The following is a 9,619-nucleotide window of genomic DNA, read 5'->3' as shown; positions in this document are numbered from 1 at the left end:
CTTGCTAGATTAAAAATTGCATATAAAACTGAGGACATTTTATAATTCACAAGAATAGAGGATGTTTCTAAAATATATAAGAGGAACTCTCAGCACTGAGTTGAGAAGTCCTGGTCTCAAGTTCATAATTTTTACAGATATAATCTAAATAGAAGATATTAAGGTCTGGGGTTGTGGCTCAGTGGTAGAACGCTTGCCTAGCAGGTGTGAGGCACTGGGTTCAATTCTCAACACTGAATTATAAATAAATAAAATAAACGTCTACCGACAACTAAAACAAATTTTAAAAAGATATTAAAAGTAAAGCACAAAAATGTGAATGAGGAGTGCCTGAAAGATACTTTTCTCCAGATTGGAAATTTTAGGTAAGTTTCAGATTTCTTATGATTTGAAAAATTCACTAACCATTAAGAAGTTTTACCAGTTTTTTTTTTTTGATTTTTTTTAAATACACGACAGCAGAATGCATTACAGTTCTTATTACACATATAGAGTACAATTTTTCATATATAGAGTATGTTCACGCCAGTTCATGCCTTTATACATGTACTTTGTTTTTTTTTTTTTTTTGCATTACACTTCTTATTACACACATATACCACAATTTTTCATATCTGTTTATATATAAAATATGTTGACACCCAATTTGAGTCTTCATACATGTACTTTGGATAAAGATGTCCTTGGGCCAGTTTAAAACTGAAGATGAAATAGTTGTTAAAAGTGAAGCCAGAATTAGGCATTCAGTATAGATAGGTAAATGAAATCAAGTATCAAAAGTACAATTTCTGGAGTAAAATTTTAAGGAGTTGTAATCAGTTCTGCTACTTATTTTATAGCCTTAACTTAGTCTTTCAATGTCTTTGGGTCTCAAAATCAGGTTGTTAGGTTACCTTTTCTCTCTCTGCTTTTAAAATTACCCCCCCCCCCCATCCCCACGTTATAGACTTACTAGGTTTGGAAATTTAATTTCTTTTTATTTTTGGTAAATTCTGTCTTCCTGTATTTTACAATTCATATTCTGTAGTATTCTCAGCCACTAGCTCTTCAAATACCGATTCTCCTCTATTCTAGGACTCTGATTGCAAAAACGATGGATTTTCTTACTCAGTCCTTCATGTTACATAATTTCTCCTATTTTTCATTTTCTTGTTCCTCTTTGCTGCATTTTGAATGATATCATTAGTTGTCTTCCTCTTAATTTGTTTTTCAGTAGCATCTCACTATTTAAAACATTAGTGATGACTTTAATTTCATTAATATTTTTTCTTTTTTTTTAATTTTTATTGTTGATTGTTCAAAACATTACATAGTTCTTGATATATCATATTTCACACTTTGATTCAAGTGGTTATGAACTCCCATTTTTACCCATATACAGATTGCAGAATCACATCAGTTACACATCCATTGATTTACATATTGCCATACTAGTGTCTGTTGTATTCTGCTGCCTTTCCTATCCTCTACTATCCCCCCTCCCCTCCCCTCCCCTCTTCTCTCTCTACCCCCTCTACTGTCATTCATTTCTCCCTCTTGTATTATTTTTCCCTTTCCCCTCACTTCCTCTTCTATGTAATTTTGTATAACCCTGAGGGTCTCCTTCCATTTCCATGCAATTTCCCTTCTCTCCCCCTTCCCTCCCACCTCTCATCCCTGTTTAATGTTAATCTTCTTCTCATGCTCTTCGTCCCTACTCTGTTCTTAGTTACTCTCCTTATATCAAAGAAGACATTTGGCATTTGTTTTTTAGGGATTGGCTAGCTTCACTTAGCATAATCTGCTCTAATGCCATCCATTTCCCTGCAAATTCTATGATTTTGTCATTTATTAATGCAGAGTAATACTCCATTGTGTATAAATGCCACATTGTTTTTTATCCATTCCTCTATTGAAGGGCATCTAGGTTGGTTCCACAGTCTTGCTATTGTGAATTGTGCTGCTATGAACATCGATGTAGCAGTGTCCCTGTAGCATGCTCTTTTTAGGTCTTTAGGGAATAGACCAAGAAGGGGAATAGCTGGGTCAAATGGTGGTTCCATTCCCAGCTTTCCAAGAAATCTCCATACTGCTTTCCAAATTGGCTGCACCAATTTGCAGTCCCACCCAGCAATGTACAAGTGTACCCTTTTCCCCACATCCTCGCCAGCACTTGTTGTTTGACTTCATAATGGCTGCCAATCTTACTGGAGTGAGATGGTATCTTAGGGTGGTTTTGATTTGCATTTCTCTGACTGCTAGAGATGGTGAGTATTTTTTCATGTACTTGTTGATTGATTGTATGTCCTCCTCTGAGAAGTGTCTGTTCAGGTCCTTGGCCGATTTGTTGATTGGGTTATTTGTTCTCTTATTGTCTAATTTTTTTGAGTTCTTTGTATACTCTGGATATTAGGGCTCTATCTGAAGTGTGAGGAGTAAAGATTTGTTCCCAGGATGTAGGCTCCCTATTTACCTCTCTTATTGTTTCTTTTGCTGAGAAAAAACTTTTTAGTTTGAGTAAGTCCCATTTGTTGATTCTAGTTATTAACTCTTGTGCTATGGGTGTCCTATTGAGGAATTTGGAGCCCGACCCCACAGTATGTAGATCGTAGCCAACTTTTTCTTCTATCAGACGCCATGTCTCTGATTTGATATCAAGCTCCTTGATCCATTTTGAGTTAACTTTTGTGCATGGCGAGAGAAAGGGATTCAGTTTCATTTTGTTGCATATGGATTTCCAGTTTTCCCAGCACCATTTGTTGAAGATGCTATCCTTCCTCCATTGCATGCTTTTAGCCCCTTTATCAAATATAAGATAGTTGTAGTTTTGTGGATTGGTTTCTGTGTCCTCTATTCTGTACCATTGGTCCACCCGCCTGTTTTGGTACCAGTACCATGCTGTTTTTGTTACTATTGCTCTGTAGTATAGTTTGAAGTCTGGTATCGCTATACCGCCTGATTCACACTTCCTGCTTAGCATTGTTTTTGCTATTCTGGGTCTTTTATTTTTCCATATGAATTTCATGATTGCTTTCTCTATTTCTACAAGAAATGCCGTTTGGATTTTGATTGGCATTGCATTAAACCTATAGAGAACTTTTGGTAATATCGCCATTTTGATGATGTTAGTTCTGCCTATCCATGAACAGGGTATATTTTTCCATCTTCTAAGATCTTCTTCTATTTCTCTCTTTAGGGTTCTGTAGTTTTCATTGTAAAAGTCTTTCACCTCTTTTTTTAGGTTGATTCCCAAGTATTTTATTTTTTTTGAGGATATTGTGAATGGAGTGGTTGTCCTCATTTCCACTTCAGAGGGTTTGTCGCTGATATACAGGAATGCCTTTGATTTATGCGTGTTGATTTTATATCCTGCCACTTTGCTGAATTCATTTATTAGCTCTAATAGTTTCTTTGTAGACCCTTTTGGGTCTGCTAGGTATAGAATCATGTCACCTGCAAATAGTGATAATTTAAGTTCTTCTTTTCCTATTTTGATGCCTTTAATTTCTTTCGTCTGTCTAACTGCTCTGGCCAATGTTTCGAGAACTATGTTGAACAGAAGTGGTGAGAGAGGGCATCCCTGTCTTGTTCCAGATTTTAGAGGGAATGCCTTCAATTTTTCTCCATTCAGAATGATGCTAGCCTGAGGCTTAGCATAGATTGCTTTTACAATATTGAGGTATTTTCCTGTTATCCCTAGTTTTTCTAGAGTTTTGAACATAAAGGGATGCTGTACTTTGTCGAATGCTTTTTCCGCATCTATCGAGATGATCATATGGTTCTTATTTTTAAGTCTATTGATGTGGTGAATAACATTTATTGATTTCCATGTATTGAACCAGCCTTGCATCCCAGGGATGAATCCTACTTGATCATGGTGCACAATTTTTTTGATATGTTTTTGTATCCGATTCGCCAGAATTTTATTGAGGATTTTTGCATCTAGGTTCATTAGAGATATTGGTCTGTAGTTTTCTTTCTTTGAAGAGTCTTTGTCTGGTTTAGGTATCAGGGTGATGTTGGCCTCGTAGAATGAATTTGGAAGTTCTCCCTCTTTTTCTATTTCCTGAAATAGCTTGAAAAGTATTGGTATTAGTTCCTCTTTAAAGGTTTTGTAAAACTCTGCTGTATACCCATCCGGTCCTGGGCTTTTCTTAGTTGGTAGTCTTTTGATGGTTTCTTCTATTTCCTCAATTGATATTAGTCTGTTTAGGTTGTCTATATCCTCCTGACTCAATCTGGGCAGATCATATGACTTAAGAAATTTATCTATGCCTTCACTATCTTCTAATTTATTGGAGTATAAGGATTCAAAATAATTTCTGATTATCTTCTGTATTTCTGAAGTGTCTGTTGTGATATTGCCTTTTTCATCCCGTATGCTAGTAATTTGAGTTCTCTCTCTTCTTTTCTTCGTTAGCATGGCTAAGGGTCTGTCGATTTTATTTATTTTTTCAAAGAACCAACTTTTAGTTTTGTCAATTTTTTCAATTGTTTCTTTTGTTTCGATTTCATTAATTTCAGCTCTGATTTTAATTATTTCTTGCCTTCTACTTCTTTTGCTGTTGTTTTGCTCTTCTTTGTCTAGGATTTTGAGATGAAGTATGAGATCATTTATTTGTTGGTTTTTTCTTTTTTTAAGGAATGAACTCCAAGCAATGAATTTTCCTCTTAGAACTGCTTTCAATGTGTCCCATAGATTCCGATATGTTGTGTCTGTGTTTTCATTTATCTCTAAGAATTTTTTAATTTCCTCCTTGATGTCTTCTATAACCCATTGATCATTCAGTAACCTATTGTTCATTCTCCAAGTGATGTATGCTTTTTCCTTTCTTCTTTTATCTTTGATTTTCAGTTTCATTCCATTATGATCAGATAAGATGCATGGTATTATCTCTACTCCTTTATATTGTCTAAGAGTTGCCCTGTGACATAATATATGATCTATTTTTGAGAAGGATCCATGTGCTGCTGAGAAAAAAGTGTAACTGCTTGATGTTGGGTGGTATATTCTATATATGTCAATTAAGTCTAGGTTATTAATTGTGTTATTGAGTTCTATAGTTTCCTTATTCAACTTTTGTTTGGAAGATCTGTCCAGTGGTGAGAGAGGTGTGTTGAAGTCTCCCATGTTTATTGTATGGTGGTCTATTAGACTCTTGAACTTGAGAAGAGTTTGTTTGATGAACATAGCTGCACCATTGTTTGGGGCATATATATTTATGATTGTTATGTCTTGTTGGTGTATGGTTCCCTTGAGCAGTATGTAGTGTCCCTCTTTATCCCTTTTAACTTTGGCTTGAAATCTATTTTATTTGATATGAGTATGGACACTCCTGCTTGTTTCCGAAGTCCATATGAGTGATATGATTTTTTCCAACCTTTCACCTTCAGTCTTTGTATGTATTTTCCTATCAAATGCGTCTCCTGTAGGCAGCATATTGTTGGGTCTTGTTTTGTGATCCATTCTACTAGCCTGTGTCTCTTAATTGGTGAGTTTAAGCCATTAACATTTAGGGTTATTATTGAGATATGGGTTGTTCTTCCAGCCATATTCGTTTATTTATGTTACTAAACATGGTTTGTTTTCCTCTTTGATTATTTTCCCCCTTTTACTGTCCTACCTCCCACTGTTGGTTTTCATTGTTATTTTCCATTTCCTCTTCCTGTAATGTTTTGCCAAGGATGTTTTGAAGAGATGGTTTTCTGGCTGCAAATTCTTTTAACTTTTGTTTATCGTGGAAGGTTTTAATGTCATCTTCCATCCTGAAGCTTAATTTCGCTGGATACACAATTCTTGGTTGGAACCCATTTTCTTTCAGTGTTTGAAATATGTTATTCCAGGATCTTCTAGCTTTCAGAGTCTGTGTTGAAAGATCAGCTGTTATCCTGATTGGCTTACCCCTAAATGTAATCTGCTTCCTTTCTCTTGTAGCTTTTAAAATTCTCTCCTTATTCTGTATGTTGGGCATCTTCATTATAATGTGTCTAGGTGTGGATCTCTTATGATTTTGCACATTCGGCGTCCTGTAGGCTTCTAGGATTTGGGATTCTGTCTCATTCTTCAAGTCTGGGAAGTTTTCTCGTATTATTTCATTGAATAGATTGCTCATTCCTTTGGTTTGGACTTCTATACCTTCCTGTATCCCAATGACTCTTAAGTTTGGTCTCTTTATGTTATCCCACATTTCTTGGATGTTCTGCTCATGGTTTCTTAACAGTCTTGCTGAGCTGTCTATGTTCTTTTCAAGTTGAAATACTTTGTCTTCATTGTCTGATGTTCTGTCTTCTAAGTGTTCTACTCTGCTGGTAGTATTCTCAATTGAGTTTTTAAGTTGGTTTATTGCTTCCTCCATTTCTAGGATTTCTGTTTGTTTGTTTTTTATAACCTCTATCTCCCTGTATAGTTGATCTTTTGCTTCTTGGATTTGTTTATGTAATTCATTGTCGATGTGATCTTTCATTGTCTGATTTTGCTGTCTAATGTCTTCCTTGAGACTCCAGATCATCTGAAGCATGTATATCCTGAATTCTTTATCTGACATTCCATCTGCTGCAGCTATTACCTCTTCTAAAGTTGAGTTGACCTGCATTGCTTGTGGTCCTTTCTTTCCTTGTCTTTTCATACTGCTCGCGTTTCTTTCTGCTTGGTGAAACTGTTGTGTTTTTGAAATTTCCCCCTATATATTTATATTGCTTTTGTATAGTTGAAAAGTCTCCCTTGTAGGGGCGGGCGGCAGCTGTGCTCCTCCTCCAATTGGGGTGATCTGTCTACCATGCTGACGGGCCTCTGGGCCTGTTCTGCCGGTCGGTCGCAGGTCTGCCTACCTTGCAGGCGTGGGCAGCGGCTCTGCTCTGCCCTTACTCCAATTGGGGTGACGTGTCTACCATGCCGGCGGGTCCCTGGGCCTTTTCCGGGCGCGGGCTGCGGCTCTGCTCTGCCCCTACTCCAATTGGGGTGACGTGACTACCACGCCGGCGGGTCCCTGGGCCTTTTCCGGGCGCGGGCGGCAGCTCTGCTCTGCCCCTCTGGCTTGATGACAAAGTGAGAGAGACTCGGGTGTTTGTGACTCACTTTCTTTACCAGGAGACCAACTGTTTCTGTCGCCGCTGGTATCGATGAAGTTCTCTCCTCCGCCGCTTTCTGATGACATCAGATCTCTGCCATGTTGGTATCCCATGCGAATGGCAGCATTTCGTTTCCTTTGCCGGGTGACCAAAGCAACGGGTGAGTCCTGACCGGCCCTCACAAGCCCCGTGTCAGTCCTGTTGCCACTGCCTATGAAGGCTCGGTTGGTATTTACCTCCACAGTATTCAGCAGGACTCGGACTGAGAAGCAGTTTCCGTGGGTTCTTTAGCCCTGGGCCAGAGCAGTTCCGGGAGCCGGAATTCGGCCGCTCCGTGCTCGGTGTATGTTCTGATAGGAGCAGGCTCCAAGAAGCAGTTTCGGAGGGTTCTTTAGCACTGAGCCTGAGTAATTTGTCTGCGAGACGCAGGCGAATGGCAGCCTGAAATTACCTGTTCTATGGCTGAATGAGCTGCGATCCAATATTTTTCTTTTGTTTCTTTTTTAATCTTGTTTATTCACTTACAGTTTCTTGTAAATCTGTTAATGGGGACCATTTAAAATTAGAAAATTTAAAATAAGCTTCAGATTGGTTTTCTGTTTTGTTTTCCTCAGCCCATCTATTGTCTTGCTAATCTGTTAAGTTATTTTCTCCATCCCAGCTTCCTATGGGCAATCATTTCATGCCAAGAATGGAAACTGAAACAGCCCAAAGCCTCCCCAAAGTCCTGGCCCTTAAAGGACGCATCCTGTCTGCTAGCAGAGCCTGGCTGAATCTACATAAATCTTTTTCTTGGCTTTTGTTCTCCATACATGGTCCTTTCTTTAAAATGTGATGTTTTTGTGGGTTGGAGGAACAATGAAGACAGATTAGCTGTCTTCCCAGTTTGGGCTAAACTGCAATTTATTTTTTCCTTTTTGTTATTGTTTTCTTCATCTTGATGCAGGTGGGCAACCCAATCCAGTTAGTTGGTACCCCAGATTTAGGTCTATGAATTCAGTAACAAATTCTTTTCTTATGTTTTTAAAAAGTCCAATATGTTGTGTTCCATTTCTGATTATTTGAAGGCTTTATAAAGCTTGAGTATGTGGCTTAGTTTAATCTATGGAAAGTCAGAAAACCTACATGGTGGACGCTTTCTTTCAGCTAGTGATTTGCATTTGTTGCCATGTGGTAAGAACCTTGGCCCCTTGGCACCACTTCAGCCCCCTTCAGGTGTCCTGTCAGAATGTTGCTGTCTCAGTGTCAGCTCCCTAGACTTAGCTACTGTTCTCTAGAAGTTAAGGCCAGGCTGTCATCAGCATTTATCTTCAGGGCAAATTCTACCTTTGGATCCTTCTCCTTGCCTGGTGCTTGGTGCTTCCTGCTCCTTTCCTGCTTTTGTTTCAGCTCCATTTTTGTTTTGTTTTCCTGTGTTGACTCAAGAGGGGTTAAGCCTGGAGATTTCCTATATAAGACAAACAAGCAATGAGTTTAAAAGTCTGCTTTCCCCAGAATCTAGTGTTTTGTATTGAGAGCTCTTCATAGTGTCTTTTCCACCAGAGTGACAAAGTTTGGATTTACTTTTGCTGTCTTATTTCATGCTTTTTCTTTTTTAAACTTTGTTCTAATTACATATAACAGTAGAATGTATTTCGATTCATTTTACACAGATGGAACACACCTTTTTATTTCTCTGGTTGTATGTGATGTAGAGTCACATCATTCATGCAGTCATTCCTGTGCCTTGGGTAATGATGTTCATCTCATTCCACCAGCTTTCCTACCTCCATGCCCTCTGCCCTACACCCCCTATGATGGATCCACACAATCTTTTTCTGTGCTATGCTTTTCCCCACCTCTTGTCTTCATTTTTGATTGGTTGAGTTTTCCATTTAGTATATATTTTCTATTTATTTGAAATGTGAACATTCTATTACAAGTCCTTTTTGATTTCCCTTAAAAATATACCTTGCTTGAACATATAACAAATTGTAAGTTTCTATGGTGATTTCAAACAACATAAAGATGTTGATGTACTTTAATCAAATTCCTCTAGTTCTTTAATCTCCAGATTAGAATATTGTTAGTGTTTTATATAATCAATGTTTGCTCAAATATTTATCTTGAGAGGGCTTATCTTTTTTTTTTGGGTGACTTCTCAGACATTCAAGTACAGTTCTTTTCACTTTCTAAAATAGTCTTTATAACCATGAATTTAGAACTGATCTAACATTCTCTTTTATCTTTGGAGCTCTGTGTATGTGTGTGTGTGTGTGTGTGTGTGTGTGTGTGTATATATATATAATATAATATGTCTTGGTTTAGATTTTTTTATCATGATTAGAATTTAGGTCTTTCTTGGTCTTTCATCAAATGTAGATTTTTTTTTAGTGTTAAAAAGCTTATAAAATCTGTATAACGAAAAGTGCATAAACATAAATGGATGTGTTAATAAGTTAAGCAACAACTATGTAACTACCCAAGACATAAAACATCAAGTGTCGGGTTTTGTTCGTGACTAAAACACTCTGGAGTCACTCCAGGTGAACTGGGCTAACTGGGCTGAGCGAAATAACCACACAAGAGAGAA

The sequence above is a fragment of the Marmota flaviventris genome, chromosome 16, assembly GCF_047511675.1.
Source record: "Marmota flaviventris isolate mMarFla1 chromosome 16, mMarFla1.hap1, whole genome shotgun sequence".
NCBI classification, from domain to species: domain Eukaryota; kingdom Metazoa; phylum Chordata; class Mammalia; order Rodentia; family Sciuridae; genus Marmota; species Marmota flaviventris.
This window is presented reverse-complemented; position numbering follows the sequence as displayed.